Raw genomic sequence first — 17007 nt, forward strand, 5'->3', positions numbered from 1 at the left:
GCCCTGCAAACTGTGCCTGGAGCCTTGCTTCGCCTCACCTTGTCTTGCCTTAATAATAAGATTATTAAGGGATTGGACACGTTGGAGGCAGGAAGCATGTTCCCGCTGATGGGTGAGTCCAGAACTAGAGGCCACAGTTTAAGAATAAGGGGTAGGCCATTTAGAACTGAGATGCGGAAAAACGTTTTCACCCAGGGAGTGGTGGATATGAGGAATGCTCTGCCCTAGAAGGCAGTGGAGGCCAAGTCTCTGAATACATTCAAGAGAGAATTAGATAGAGCTCTTATAGATAGCGGGGTCAAGGGATATGGGGAGAGGGCAGGAACGGGGTACTGATTGTGTATGATCAGCCATGATCACAGTGAATGGTGGTGCTGGCTAGAATGGCCGAATGGTCTACTAATGCACCTATTGTCTATTGTCTATTGCCTCTGCCTGGAGCCTTTCCCCGCCTAGCCCTGCCTGGAACTTTGCCTCGCCTTGCCTGTGTCTGGAGCCCCGCCCTGTTTGGAACTGTCTCATTAAGCCCACGACTCCGCTAGGTAGGTCCGGCCGTTTTGCCGCTACCTTGCGTTGGGACCTGCTTCGGTGTTTTCAGTGTTCTGTGTAATGTGTCCCGGCCCTACGTACTGTACCCAAGGAGGGTTCCCTGTTCTGTGTTCCACGTTCCTGTCTCTCCTTCGGTTCCGTATTCTGCGTTCCTGTCTCTTCCTCGACCAAGTCAAGGCTTCGGAGTCTCGTCCAGTCCCAGTCACGTCCAAGATCCTTGTCCTGTCCAAGCCAGCGCTTTGTGTTCTCGTCTTGTCCATGTGCCTCGCCCAGCCCAGGAGTACCTTGCCCAGCCCGGTGCTGGGGTTCCCTCGTCCTGTGCTGGGGTTCCCTTGTCATGTCCATGAGTCTGACGTCCAGTCCTGTTGCCTCTCCCCGTCCTGCAGCCTCGATTTGTCTTCGCCTGGTTCTGTAATCCGAGCCCGAGTCAAGACCCGGATTCTGGGTCCTTGTCCAGTCTCTGGCTCGGAGTCAAGCCCAAGCTCCTGGTTCCCAGTTCTATGTCCTGGTTCTGCTCTCCTCGTTATTCCTAGCCCAAAGTAGCAGAGTGTGTAGGAAGTGAAACCCCGTTAACCCTAACCCACGGGATTGAGTCAAGGGTGCAAGTGTGTCAATTTTCAACATGGAAATGACAGAGCGGTGAAAGATCAATTAGACCATGGAACCTTATGAGAAATACTGGCCGTTATTTAGGATTATATGGTACCGGGGCAGGAAGAGGTCATGGGCATCATCGGAGTAACAATGAAAGATAATTCAGCCGGAATAAGTAAAAAAAAACAGCAGTGTGTTCCCTATCGTTGTGAGGTGTCTAGTTGGAAGATGAGATGCCGTTCTCCTCATTTATGTTATGCCTACGATGGCAGTGGAGAAGCCCCCATACAGAGGAAAGAAGTCCGAATATCAGTGGATTAAGCATTAAATTCTGATGAGCTCAGGATCAACCATGCTCGCAGTCCGAGCAAATCCAGGTTGTGTTTTATTTTCCAATGTAGTGGAGACATCATTGTGAACCCTGAAAGTGCAGTAGGCTCGGTCGGCAGGTCACAGCCCTAACAAGCTAATTAAGTTCTGAGACCTTGGTAAAAGTTATCTCAGAGCTCAAATCTCCTGCGGTGCCCAACTTTTGAATGGTGCTCCTTTTCTATTTGTTCACTGTAAAATTGTACAAAACAAGAATAATATACTAATATTGCTTAAAATGATGAAAATAAGTTTCATCTTTAACTTTATGACTTCTGGAGATCATTTCAACTTCTCTTCACTTAAATATTCACAGTAACATAAATTTTGACCAGTGGTTCCCCAGACCTTTGCAAGCCACTGTATGTCGCTAATAATAGTTTAGCTTCTGTGTGTAAAACCCGCTGCACCTCCGCTTCAAGGACAGAATGACAGATTCTCGGCTGATATCGGAAATGTTCCATGTTCGGCAATTTCCTGGTGAAGCTTGTGCAGCGGCTCCACAGCAATCACGTCCATCACTCACGGGAAGCAGAAAATCAGTCTACTATTATATATTATTGAATCACGGCTTTTCCGTCCGTGACGGCATCTGTTCAGAACGTATTGGATGCCCCATTGTAAATCTGCTTCCATACCTTCATTGATGTTTGGACTTCCATTTCTTTCTTCGTGTCCACATCAGCACTCCCGAGAACCCCGTAACTCTTTGTGAATATCCCAGCCATACTCACCCATGGAAGGTAAACTCGTACCTCAATATTGACCCTTGTCTGCCCTTCGCTTACTAGCTGAAAAAAAATGACTAATTTAATCCCACAACCGGCGACCCATTGGATATTTATTGCAACGAGTATCTAGAGATAGTGATGGGCTCTTCTCATGAGCCATTCTGTTCAGACCATTCAATACATACGTAAATCGAGGTGGCATAATAGGAACATAACAATGTTGTATTTAAAATGGATGTGTCAAATAGGCAAATGCCATTGTCTACAACACTATCAACAACGCTAGCAATTTAGCGCATCTGCCAAACAATTGTTACAAATGTAATGAATGCAGATGCTATGTCGGTTTAAACATATACACAAATTCGAGGGTCATGTGTACAGTGGTTGAATTACTTTGCTTCATACCGGTGCGAGCATTGGTGCCTGCTGGTTTACTACACGAAAGACTGCATGTATATCAATTGTATTCACATATAAAACGCTGGGGGTATCTCCGCAGGTCAGGCAGCATCTATGGAAATGAACGAACAGACGACGTTTCGGGCAAAGACCCTTTATTAGGGGGTAGAAAGGAAGGAGGAAGATGGCAGAATAAGAACCTCTTGGGGAGAGGGAAGGACAAGCTAGAATGGAATGGGTGTTGCCAGGTTGGCGAAATAACAGTCTGGGTGATGACAGGTGAACAAGGCAATGGGTTGCAGAGGACGGAAGCTGATAGGAGAGGAGAGTGGATCCAAGGAAAAGGGAAGGAAGAGGGGCATCATGGGAAGGCGATGGGCAGATCAGGCGGAGAGATAAGAGGCCGAAGTGGGGAAAGGAAGGATGGGAAAATACCGGAACTCAACGGAAATCGATGTTCTTGCCATGAGATTGCAGGCTACCTGGACGGAATTTGAGGTGTAGCACATCCGGCCTGAGAGTAGCCTCATTGTGGCACGAGTGGAAGCCAGGTGTCGACATATCGGACCGTGAACGGGGATCGGAAAGAAAATGGTTTGCCACTGGGAAATCTCGCTTCTGTTGATGGAGGTGAGGTGCGACGAAGTGTTAATTAATTTGAAGAAAGGTCTTGGCCAGAAAGGTCGACAGATTAATCATTTCCAAAGATGCTGCCTAACCAGTTGAGTTCCTCCAGCATTTTGTACGTGTTGCAGTAAATTTGATGAAACGTTTACGTGCATTCACTATCTGCGTAAGCCTGAATATGATATTAGTTTAAGGTTCTTCACTATGTTACAGGAACGTACAAATATCTTATTCTTTATTTTATATTTCTATTGCAAGATCTATAACCGAGACAATTCCCAGAGCGAAACAGCACAGCCCATTGACAGTATAACATTGGTCTATGGTGACAAAGTCCATGGATCCTCGGAATGGACAAGATCAACAATAAATATCATGAAACCGTGAGATGAGCCTGAGAGTGTCTCACAACAACATTCACTGACTTCTCCAATCGACACTTCTTCATCTTCGAGATTTTGCAATATCGTGTCAAGCTATTCATATTTCATCACAATTGGGAGTTTACTTAAATGACATCATGTTTACTTTAACCCCAGCTGTTCGAAAACACGTCAGCCTTGTATGATATTAAATAGTCCGTGTGATGGAGCGAGTATAAATGAATGAGCGTGGAGATTCGTCAGCTCAGAGTTTCTCCAGCGAGATCGCGGACAGCTAGAAGACAGGGTGAATCTCAGGCAGCATGCGTGAAACCTTTTACCGTGTGAGGAAGATATGGTACTTGGTCATTGCCGTGATCGGTGTTCCTTGTAAGAGCACAAGCAAATTAACATTTTAAGTTTTGTGTGCGCGGTCCGTGGACTCGTTCAGTGACCGACAGCGCTGCGATGACGGAGTGTCAGAGAGTGCGGTGTTCACATTGCGACCAATCTCTGCGTTCGTTCAGAAGTTCCCTTCCGTTTTAATTCCCTTGCTTTATAATTCATGGCTTCTGCTGGAAGTAAACCGGCAGCTGAAGCGGCCGTAGAGAGGAAGATCGGGTAGATGGGTTCATTTTGTAGATTAATAGCAGGCAGTTGTGATTTATCAATGCAAAGTCGCTGTCAAGTAAACCCCGATAATCCAGCGCGCTGGCCACCTTTACGGCTATTTGGTTTTATACCGTTTCATTAGAGCAACGTGCTGTAAATTCAAAATTCAAGGTATTGTGCTCTGATTAAAGAAATACCTACAAATTTGAAAGGATCGCGGGAAGCGAATGGACTTTGAGATCCAGGGGAGAGCGGTCGATTGCATTTGTAAGTCAGACTCCGAATATAAGTCAAGTAAGGACCTGTGTGCGTGTTTTGTACCAGGGTTTATTACCACGCCCTGTTATCCGTGAAGTGAAGCAGGAGTTAAGAGCAAACCCAGCGGTGTCCGTTAGGGGTCAGATGGGGTAAGGTGCACGCGATACTCCGTTCTTGTACAATATGCTTCGGAACATTTAGAATAATGTTGAAGTAATTCGGAGCGGCCCCAAAAGAGACAGATCTTTTGGAGTACCTACACTGTCTTTGATGATATAAGCACTAGCGTGCTAAATACATTAAAATTCAGTGGGTCAAGCATAAACCTCAAAAACGAAAATTGAAACTTTCTGATCGGATTCGTTGAGAGCGTGTGAAGGAACCCCGGCCAAGGGTAGTTGCGGAATTTAAAAGAAGCCATCCAAGCGGAGGTGGGGGAGGTGCTGTGTGCGGGTGATAAACGGGGGGTCAAGAAGGAGACCCAGGCATTGGAAGGGTGGAAATGAATTTGCTGTGAACTTTGTAGATGGACAGAGGTGGAGGGAGCGGGACTTCGCTGCACAGTGAGAGTGCCAGGACATAGGTGACAGGAACGCGGTAATCAGCATCGCTGAGAAAGTTGCCGAGGTACACAGGTTTTACACATCAGTCCAAAACCTGACGGGGGGAGATTTATATTGATTTCTCTCAAGCGCTCTCGGCAATCCGTTGATAACGCCTCCTTCCCAAACTCTGTTCCTTTTCCAGCATAGAGTACCTTCTCCGTTCACCCCCCATGCATTCGTGAGAGGGATCTGAGATTCCCGCATTACTCCGCTTAAACCCCCAGAAATGAGTTGTCTGCACAGTTTGATTGTTCTCAATTTCCAGCTTGTCTCTGCCCTGAGACCCACTAATCGGTGAGACAGTAATTCACTCATTCTGTTTGCTGTTCCCCCAGTGAATTTAGTGGCGATTGCGATCCTGTCCCGGGGAAAGTGCGGCCTCTCCACCTGCATCACTCGCTACCTGGTGGCCATGGCAACGGCGGATCTACAAACTATTATCTTTGAAGTCATATTGTGGCGGATCAGTTATTATTACTTCCCCGGGACTTTCCTGGACATCACCCCCGTGTGCAGTGTGATCACTGTCCTGGCAGAGGCAGCCACTGACTGTTCTGTCTGGTCCACCGTCATGTTTACATTTGATCGGTTTGTCGCCATCTGTTGTCAGAAGCGGAAAGCAAAGTATTGCACCGGGAAAACTGCGGCTGTGATTCTGACAACAACCGGCGTTCTGTTCTATGTTAAAAATGTGCCCATCTTCTTTACATTTCATCCTGTGAACGTGATTGACAATATACCCTGGGACTGTATTACGAAGCCAGGCTACTATACGGATCCCGGGTGGGTGGGATATAACTGGTTTACCGTAGTTCTAACGCCATTACTCCCTTTCCTGTTAATACTACTGTTCAACGCTCTGACAGTCAGACACATTTTAGTGACGAGTCGCGTCCGTAAGGGACTGAGGGGTCAGAGCAAGGCGGAGAACCGCAGTGACCCGGAGTTGGAAAGCAGGAGAAGGTCTGTTATCTTACTTCTCACAATCTCTGGAAGCTTCATCATCCTGTGGTCGGTAAAAGTTGCCGAATTCCTTTATTACAGCATCGCCGGATTGGATCCAAATAATTACAACGATTCGGAATACATACTTCAACACTCTGGAATCATGCTGATGATATTAAGTTGCTGCACAAACACGTTTATTTACGGGGTAACTCAGTCCAAGTTCAGAGAGCAGTTCATCAGCGCAGCGAAATATCCACTCACGCCAATTATTCAACTAATTAATGAACAGAATATCTAAGATTTTGTCAGAGGCGGTCGCAGTGTTTTCATCTTGTTACTATGGAACTGACGGTCACCGGAGAACGAGGCAGAGGTGAGAAATAAACTGTTTTATAGCCCGAGATAGACACAGCACGGGAACAGACTCTTTGGCATCCGCAGCCCGCGACCTCCACCTCCTAACAATTACTCAACTCATTCCAGCATTTTCTTCACCATACTCCCGCTCCCGTTACAGCCACACCCCTTTAGACAATGATAGGGCTGTTCAGGATCTGAGGACATTTAACACCAAATCGGCAGATATGTAAGCCATTCGTTACTTTTGCACAAGAATAAAACGAAAAAGAAAGTCAACATTCCGCACGAACTTACAGTAAACCTTACACTTGTGCTTCGCGTTAGAAAACCCTGTTGTGGAGAAATATTTAACACCGCAGAAATCATGTATTCTGATTATAATTGTGCAAATTCCTATGGAAAGCCCAGATGCCCACTCTGCTCCAGGGAAAGGTTGTCATCTCACCTGACGATTTCGATTAAATTCCCACCCGAGGAAACTGCATGTCGAATCTCCTCTGCATTCTCTCCAGTACAGTCGCAAGTTTATTATCACTTTTCTCAGCTAAAACTGGTAAAGCCTGAGGTATGGACATGGGAAAGCACACTCATTTCTCAATTGCTAGCAACTTTCGGACTATTCTCGTGGTGATTAGCATTGTGGCTTTCGAGAGATTTACATAGATTTTGCCGGGTAATAGTTCTATGTCATTGTGTGGTGACTTAGGGATAACACCAGTTGTAGATATTTATATTGGGACAATGTTTACCCTGATCGTGTACTATGGACTTTCTATTTCCCCTTTCAAGTCAGCATATTTCCGGTATCTTCGCTTTTCGATTTTCTGTAAGTGGTGTGTTATCTGGAATGGTTGTATCTTTCATTTCCCTCTTTTACGCCAGCGTAGTTCAGATGACTCTCCCTTACTGATTTCTGTGGTGTTCTGCGTGTTTTGGATAGCCATGCCTCTTTATAGGTTGATTTTACTGGTTTACCCTGCAATATTATATCCGGACGGGTATCGGGTACTGCCCTATCTGCAATGAACGACCAGTCGTAATATAATTGTAGGACTCGACCTCTGAAACTGTATTTATACTAATGAATAGTACCTTTTGTATCAGGCGTTTCTATTGTAAAGCACGGTTTTGGTGAATGACTCTTACCACTGCTTTCTGCCTGTGTAAGAAATCAGACTAAATTAAACTGTTGCAGGATTCTGTAATGTGTTCGAAAGCTTCTGTGTTTTCCTCGGCATTTTCTGCTTTCATCGTCTTGAATTTGTTGGAATTTTATTGTGTAATTTTGATATTTTTGTGCTAACCACCTGACACCCTTTTACCACAAGCAACCACTCCGTGTCTGGAAGGTGGACTCCAACATTGAAACAGGCGTTGGACGCTTCCTGTCGACATCTACCAAGGAGATGATGGTGGACTTTAGGAGATCTAGGCCTCGTATGGAGCCAGTGATCATTAATGGAGAATGTGTGGAGCAGGTTAAGACCTACAAGTATCTGGGAGTACAGTTAGACGAGAAGCTAGACTGGACTGCCAACACAGATGCCTTGTGCAGGAAGGCACAGAGTCGACTGTACTTCCTTAGAAGGTTGGCGTCATTCAATGTCTGTAGTGAGATGCTGAAGATGTTCTATAGGTCAGTTGTGGAGAGCGCCCTCTTCTTTGTGGTGGCGTGTTGGGGAGGAAGCATTAAGAAGAGGGACGCCTCACGTCTTAATAAGCTGGTAAGGAAGGCGGGCTCTGTCGTGGGCAAAGTACTGGAGAGTTTAACATCGGTAGCTGAGCGAAGGGCGCTGAGTAGGCTACGGTCAATTATGGATAACTCTGAACATCCTCTACATAGCACCATCCAGAGACAGAGAAGCAGTTTCAGCGACAGGTTACTATCGATGCAATGCTCCTCAGACAGGATGAAGAGGTCAATACTCCCCAATGCCATTAGGCTTTACAATTCTACCGCCAGGACTTAAGAACTTTTTAAAAGCTATTATTAATGCTTTTTGAGATAGTGATGTAGATGCATATCATATTTTTTACTGAGTTAAGTATTGTATGTAATTAGTTTTGCTACAACAAGTGTATGGGACATTGGAAAAAAGTTGAATTTCCCCATGGGGATGAATAAAGTATCTGTCTATCTATCTATCTATCTATCTATCTATCTATCTATCTATCTATCTATCTATCTATCTATCTATCTATCTGTCTATCTTTCTATCTATCTATCTATCTATCTATCTATCTATCTATCTATCTATCTACTCTGCTCCGATTTAGGTGATGTCCATAGAAGTTCATGTCTATCCATTGGTTAATCATTTCATCCATGGCGACGCTGTAGAAGTAGCTTCACTGTTTCTGACATGTCGAGAGTGTGATGGGACAGTGTGGAGTGAGATGTACCCTGTGTCTGACCACGGGTGTGTGTAATGGGACGGTGGGGAGGGAGATTCCCCCTGTGGCTGACCCCGTAAATGTGTGATGAGAGGATGCGGAAAGAGCGTCACTTAGTGTTTGACCCCAGGTGTTAGTGATTGGGCGGTGGATACGGAATTTCACTCTGCGTCTGACCCTGAGGAATGTGCGATGGATGATGCGGATGGAGCTGCTCTCTGTTTCGGACACAAGGAGTGTGGGATGGGATGGTGCCGATGGAGCTGCTCTCTGTTTCGGACACAAGGAGTGTGGGATGGGATGATACGGATGGAGCTTCTCTTTCGGACACAAGGAGTGTGGGATGGAATGGTGCGAAGGGAGCTTCACTCTCTGTCTGGCCCCGGGCGGGTTTGATAGGATGATGCGGACCGAGTTCCATTGTGTTTGTGATCCCCGGAATGCTTAATGGAACGGGCAGGGAGTTTCACTCAGTGTCTGAGGAGACGAGGCCGAATGAGCTTCACTGTGTGTCTGACCCCGTGAGTGATGCGAGGATGAGGAATGAGCCTCACTGCTGGGCTGCCTCAATGTCACAGCATTCGGCTGGAGCCGGGCCCGATGGAACAGTTGGGAATGAAACCCGGAGCGCGGCCGTTAAAGGGGAGGATGGCTTTAAAGGGGACGGCGGGGAAGCGGCCAAAATGTCCCAATCCCAAACCACGGTTCACACATTCAGTTGTTCACAATCTCACTCTCTGTCCGGGTGTGGTTTCCTGCAGAGATCTCAGTTCCTTCTTCCATTTCTGACTGAACTGATTGTACCGCGGACTGAAACAGATGGAAGGATACAGATGAAATGAACATATTACACAACAGTGTCAGTAACAGGACAGTGGATTAATGTTTCAATAACACTCATCCACAAACGCTGCCAGAAAACCCACGAATCGGCTGAAACTTTATCACATTATAAACACAAGCACTTATCCGATTGGGAAGGTCAGTAGGAGGCGCTGGAGAGCAGGGACAGATCATTGTGTCAGCCAGTTTGATACCAGATCCAGCACTGTCAGTGATGGGTTTGTACTGAGAGCGGAGTCGAGATCCTTGGCACCAGAATCTGTGAAGCCGACAATGTGCAGCCTGGAGATGAGAGAGAGTGAGGGTGAAGGACACAGAAAGACAGGAGACAGTACAAATCCCCAGTGTTTATCAGTAACACAATTACTGATTACTCTACACAATTTGTGTAGAGATAGCAGGAGCTCTGACGGAGATCTTTCAGATGTCATTAGAAACAGGGATTGTGCCGGAGGATTGGCGTATTGCTCATGTGGTTCCATTGTTTAAAAAGGGTTCTAGAAGTAAGCCTGGCAATTATAGACCTGTCAGTTTGACATCAGTGGTGGGTAAATTAATGGAAAGTATTCTTAGAGATAGTATTTATAATTATCTGGATAGACAGGATCTGATTAGGAGTAGCCAGCATGGATTTGTGCGTGGAAGGTCATGTTTGACAAACCTTATTGAATTTTTTGAAGTAGTTACGAGGAATGTTGACGAGGGTAAGGCAGTGGATGTAGTCTATATGGACTTCAGCAAGGCCTTTGACAAAGTTCCACATGGAAGGTTAGTTAAGAAGGTTCAGTCGTTAGGTATTAGTGCTGGAGTAATAAAATGGATTCAACAGTGGCTAGATGGGAGATGCCAGAGAGTAGTGGTGGATAATTGTTTATCGGGATGGAGGCCGGTGACTAGCGGGGTGCCTCAGGGATCTGTTTTGGGCCCAATGTTGTTTGTAATATACATAAATGATCTGGATGATGGGGTGGTAAATTGGATTAGTAAGTATGCTGATGATACTAAGGTAGGAGGTGTTGTGGATAATGAGGTGGGTTTTCAAAGCTTGCAGGGAGATTTATGCCGGTTAGAAGAATGGGCTGAACGTTGGCAGATGGAGTTTAATGCTGAGAAGTGTGAGGTTCTACATTTTGGCAGGAATAATCCAAATAGAACATACAGGGTAAATGGTAGGGCATTGAGGAATGCAGTGGAACAGAGAGATCTAGGAATAACAGTGCATAGTTCCCTGAAGGTGGAGTCTCATGTAGATAGGGTGGTGAAGAAGGCTTTTGGAACGCTGGCCTTTATAAATCAGAGCATTGAGTACAGAAGTTGGGATGTAATGTTAAAATTGTACAAGGCATTGGTAAGGCCAAAGTTGGAATATTGTGTACAGTTCTGGTCACCGAATTATAGGAAAGATATCAATAAATTAGAGAGAGTGCAGAGACGATTTACTAGGATGTTACCAGGGTTTCAGCACTTAAGTTACAGAGAAAGGTTGAACAAGTTAGGTCTCTATTCATTGGAGCGTAGAAGGTTGAGGGGGGATTTGATCGAGGTATTTAAAATGTTGAGAGGGATAGATAGAGTTGACGTGAATAGGCTGTTTCCATTGAGAGTAGGGGAGATTCAAACGAGAGGACATGATTTGAGAGTTAGGGGGCAAAAGTTTAAGGGAAACACGAGGGGGTATTTCTTTACTCAGAGAGTGATAGCTGTGTGGAATGAGCTTCCTGTAGAAGTAGTAGAGGCCAGATCAGTTGTGTCATTTAAGGTAAAATTGGATAGGTATATGGATAGGAAAGGAGTGGAGGGTTATGGGCTGAGTGCGGGTAGGTGGGACTAGGTGAGATTAAGAGTTCGGCACGGACTAGGAGGGCCGGAATGGCCTGTTTCCGTGCTGTGATTGTTATATGGTTATATGGTTATATGGTTAATTACTGATCACATTAATATTCAGTGTCAGACACCCAGTGACTGTAAACGCGATCTCCCACAGTCTGGTACTTAACACCAGTGTCTGTATTTTACAATCCGGGTTCCTCAGAGACGCAGACACTAGTTTCAATCCTGAATCTCCAAGTTTATTTTCACTCAGGTTCAGCGTCGTCAGTAACCCAGCGGGACGGTTGGTCATAGGCACTGAACACTCTGGGAGCAGCATGCCCTGGATTAAACTGTACACAATGTCAGACATCCTGCAACGGAATTCAGGATCTGTGCATGTGTATTGGGGTTCTCTGTCTCTCCGGCTGTCAGCAAAATCAATTTTGTCATTGAATTCATCAAAACCATCCAATATGAACTGTAACACTTCTGGATTGTGTTCTATTTGAAGGCTACAGATCTGTTCATTAATTATACGCCGACTCTGAGACGGGTATCAGTAATATCTGACAACGTATCGTCCCAACACCCTCAGGCTGTATAAACGTTACAGTGATAGACTCAGTCCAGATTTCGTGTGCAAGGAAATGTGCAAAATCTTCATGAAGCTTGTCATTCCCCGTGACGCCGCTAGTTACTCCATTCTGTAGATACTGAACCGGGTCAATAACTTTACCGGGTGTTTTTTATAGGCGGCCCAATAGTAACAGGGATATCGAGGAGCAGATCGGGAAACCGATCCTGGAAAGTTGTATGAAGAACAGAGTTGTCGTGATGGGAGATTTTAATATCCCAAATATCGAATTGCATCTCCTAAGAGCTAGGGGTTTGGATGGAGTGGAGTTTGTTAGAACATAGAACATAGAATAGTACAGGACATTACAGGCCCATCAGCCCACAATTTTGTGCCGACCCACAAACCCTGCCTCCCATATAACCCCTCAACTTAAATTCCTCCATATACTTGTCTTGTAGTCTCTTAAACTTCACTAGTGTATCCCCCTCCACCACTGACTCAGGCAGTGCATTCCACGCACCAACCACTCTCTGAGTGAAAAACCTTCCCCTAATATCCCCCTTGAACTTCCCTCCCCTTACCTTAAAGCCATGTCCTCTTGTACTGAGCAGTGGTGCCCTGGAGAAGAGGCGCTGGCTGTTCACTCTGTCTATTCCTCTTAATATCTTGTACACTTCTATCATGTCTCCTGTCATCCTCCTTCTTTCCAAAGAGTAAAGCCCTAGCTCCCTTAATCTCTGATCATAATCCATACTCTCTAAACCAGGCAGCATTCTGGTAAATCTCCTCTGTACCCTTTCCAATGCTTCCACGTTAAATGTGTTCTGGAAGGATTCTTGACACAATATGTAGAAAGCCTATGAAGAAATGTGGCAAAAATTCAATTTGTCAGACATCACCTTCCACGCACAAATCTATGTTGACTGTTCCTAATCAGACCCTGTCTGTCCAGAAAATTATATATACCCTCTCCAAGAATACTTTCCATTAATGTACCGAGTCTGTGACGTCTGATGATGTCAAATACGACCTCACCCCCGAGTGTTCTGACTTCCTTGAGGTGCTTAGTAAATAGATGGCAACCACACTACTGCCCCATCGGTGCCATGACAATGCTATATAGTGAGGGTATCTCGATGACAGTTCGATCTTTTCTAACCGGTGTGAGGAACATATAACACGTGTAAGGCTGGTTTTTCGGAGACTGTTAAAACGCGCCTGTTTGTGAAATTAGACTGAGATCCGCGTCCCCGAGGTCTCGACTTCGGGATTTGTCTCTTATTGATTTCCGTATTTTATGTGTCTTTGGAATGGCTAGATCTAATAAATAAGTTGCCCTTGCTTGTTTATCCTGTACTACTGCACCGACCTGTTATTATGGATTGTCCAGTCTGCAATCAGTTGATCTGACATAATATAATTTATGGTATTTTGACTCTAAAAATGAATCGAATTGTATGCATGTAAGGTGTGACGTCATTTCCAGGTTTGCATTTTAAAGCCAGATTTAGATGAATGATGTTTGCATTTGATTGTGGCTGTGTAACTATTCAGATTGTGTTGAGCGGTTACAGGGTCCTGTAATGCTTTCGATTGTCTATGTTTTTTTTGTTGGCATTTTTTTAAATTTATCGAGCTTGCTTAGATCGTGGGGATGTCTTCCATGAAGAACCATGCTCTTCCATTGGTTCACTTTTTCTTTAATAGTGGTAATTACGGGGCTGTAGCTTAGGAGCAAAATGGCGTCTAACGGCGTCTCATTTGTTTGCATCTTCGGAAGCAGCTCTATTTCTGTCTTTAAGATCTCTCTTCTTCCCTTTTAGGTTTATTTTGAAGATGCTGGCCTGGCGTTACACGCTGACTTGAATTATTAGTGGGAATGGACCCGCCATCAGGGTCTCACGACTGGCCGTTCTTCCACTCGGCCTAGAAGATAGGGGCGCCTTCGGAGCTTCCGGATTTCGTGGCCCTGGAAGCGGGCGGAATCGAGTTTGGTGCTTCTACAGGAAATTGGTGTCTCCTGATAGGCAGATCGAAAGCAGCAAGATGGCTGTTGGCTGTGTACCTAGAAACCCGAGTTCTTTTGCCAGAAAAAGTGAAGCAACAAGTGGCTAGTCGTTTCCACCTATTTGGTGACATGTGGCTACTTTCGTAATAAATTTACTTTGAACTCTGAATATGGCCATCCCTGTTTAAATTGATCCGAGAGGACCAGCTGTTCGTCGCCTTCAAAGTGAAATCATCCCTGTCAACTACTGACATGTTCGCCGCAGTCGGTGGTACAACTCTCTTCCTCACTTAGTTTCCTCTTTAGCAGCGCATTCGGACCCGGTAAGCCTGAGATGCCAATCGTACTCATACGTCAAACACATTTCCATAACCAGGTGTCCATAATACTGTCATTCACAACCACCTGCAGATTTTACGGGTTTCACTACTCTCAGAGATGAAGAAAATAGCGTTAATAATTTAAATAAAACCGCTAAAGGACTATAAATATTATAATTAAATGATATTATAATATTATAATAAATATTAAAATAAATATAAATATTATATAAATGTAATAGATTATAAATATACATAAATAATATTTAGGGAAGACGTTTGCAAAACATCGCTTTATCTTCCAATAGACTGTACCATAAAGCACGTCGTCATTAAAAAAGTCATTTATAATTGAAACGTGGTGCTAATAATGTAAATACTGCATTTCAGTTTGACAAGGTGACTGACGTATTTTTAGACTCGGGGATATTTATTTACTCCCCATGAAGCTGCATCGGGGTAGAGCAATAGAATTTGTATATCTTATTCGATTAAAACAGAATCTTAGCTTGACTGTGCGTTAAGTATTCGTGATTATGGATTCGATTAAACAAACACGTGCATTTGATCGCAAAATTAACATATGGTTGGTGAATGTGTAAAAATAATTGAAGTCCAACAATTAAAAAAAACAAAAAATGCATTAAATATCTACTACTGTGTGTGTGTGTGTGTGTGTGTGTGTGTGTGTGTGTGTGTGTGTGTGTGTGTGTGAGTGTGTGAGTGTGTGTGTGTGTGTGTGTGCGTGTGTGTGTGTGTGTGTGTGTGTGTGTGTGTGTGTGTGTGTGTGTGTGTGTGCATTAACAAGAATAATCATTGCTAGTGGAGACGGGATGTCGCAAAGTGCAAAATTATAACCATATAGTTTCAGCTATCACATTAGATCTTGACCTCAGAATTTTACTGTGCAGCGTATTCGAATTGCAGTAGTCTGTGTTTCTCACCGGCATTTTATTTTCCTCCAAAATTCAAAAGACTTTCGGGGAGTCATTCATGTTTGCTTCGTCCGCGGCCACTAGTAGTTTGTTGATTAGGTTCCACTTAGAAGTCCTCCCCTTCCTGGTCAAATTTTATATCGGTTGTGGGACGAACGACACAGCGATCTTGAGATTGGATGACACAGGAGCCGTATGATCTTGTGAACGTAACGAGAGAGGTTTGGATCAGGATAAACTCAAATGCAGAGTTAGCTCAGTCTGGAATTAGCTCAGACTCAGACTCAAAATTAACAAAACGATATAAACACAATCCATTGGCGATATCTCAAACAGTAATACGAAAAATGCAACTCTTCCGATTGAGCCCTGAGCGCTCAGTACGAGGACTTCATGCAGGGACTTTCCATGAATAAATATGACAGCAATAATAGGCAGTCTGATAAGGGAGAACGGCATTCTTTCTTTTACATTATTACGTTGCATGTCCAGACACCACATTAAGGCTGACAACATGTATTTTCATTTGAGTTGATTGTCCACTCACTGTGCTTCATTTTCGCAGCCAGTTCACCTGAACCTTCACTTCATTGTTGTACTCCATGTCCAACAAACCATATATCATCAATACAGTTAAAACTGGGACAGCAAGTGAGGGATTACACTCTGCCGACTCGCTGTCTACTGGATTATGGAATTCAGTCGGCCTTTGTAAATATCCTTGAAGTGACAATTGAATGGTGAACTGACATCACTCCCATGTCACAGCGTATCTACCTTGTGGATATCAATCCGTTAAGACTGAGAAAAGAAGTATTTAAATATTCAAAACGGCTTCTCATTGTCTGCACTCTTGTGAAGTGCGCTTGATCAAAGTCACAATATCTGGGAAGAAGTAGATGAACGATATATATTTATATAGACAGACAGACAGAGAAACAGGCAGGCAGAGGACAGGCACACCGGCAAACGACCAGATAGTTAGAGAGATACATGGATAGATAGGTAGATGTGCAGACACGCATATCGACAGACGAACATATATGTTGTCCAGAAAACCATAATCTGCAAATCAGTGAACAGAAACGAGGCAAAGGCAATGGAAATAGACAAAGAAGATGCTTTTGTTCTTGCCATGTGATCTCAGGAATGGAGGTCCGTTCTCAGGGATGGCTTCATCAAAGCAACTACAGGTGGACACAATGAGTTGTTTTGTTTTTGATGATCGAAAGCAAACCATTTTCAAATGAGAAGGAACAACCTGTGACCTGTTGGTCTGCGCCGAGTGTTTGGCTTGAACCAGTCTGAGTTGGGAAGGATAATATCAGTTACCAATATCACGGTGAAGCTGAGGCAAACAAATAAAAACTGAAACCCACACTCTCACACTGTAACAGAGACTGACAGATACAGAATGAAACCCACACTCTCACACTGTAGCCGAGACTGACAGATACACAATGAAACCCACACTCTCACACTGTAACAGAGACTGACAGATACAGAATGAAACCCACACTCTCACATGGTAACAGAGACTGACAGATACAGAATGAAACCCACACTCTCACACTGTAGCAGAGACTGACAGATACAGAATGAAACCCACACTCTCACACTGTAACAGAGACTGACAGATACAGAATGAAACCCACACTTTCACACTGTAACAGAGACTGACAGATACAGAATGAAACCCGC

Source organism: Hemitrygon akajei, unplaced genomic scaffold (assembly GCF_048418815.1).
Source record: "Hemitrygon akajei unplaced genomic scaffold, sHemAka1.3 Scf000041, whole genome shotgun sequence".
NCBI lineage: Eukaryota > Metazoa > Chordata > Chondrichthyes > Myliobatiformes > Dasyatidae > Hemitrygon > Hemitrygon akajei.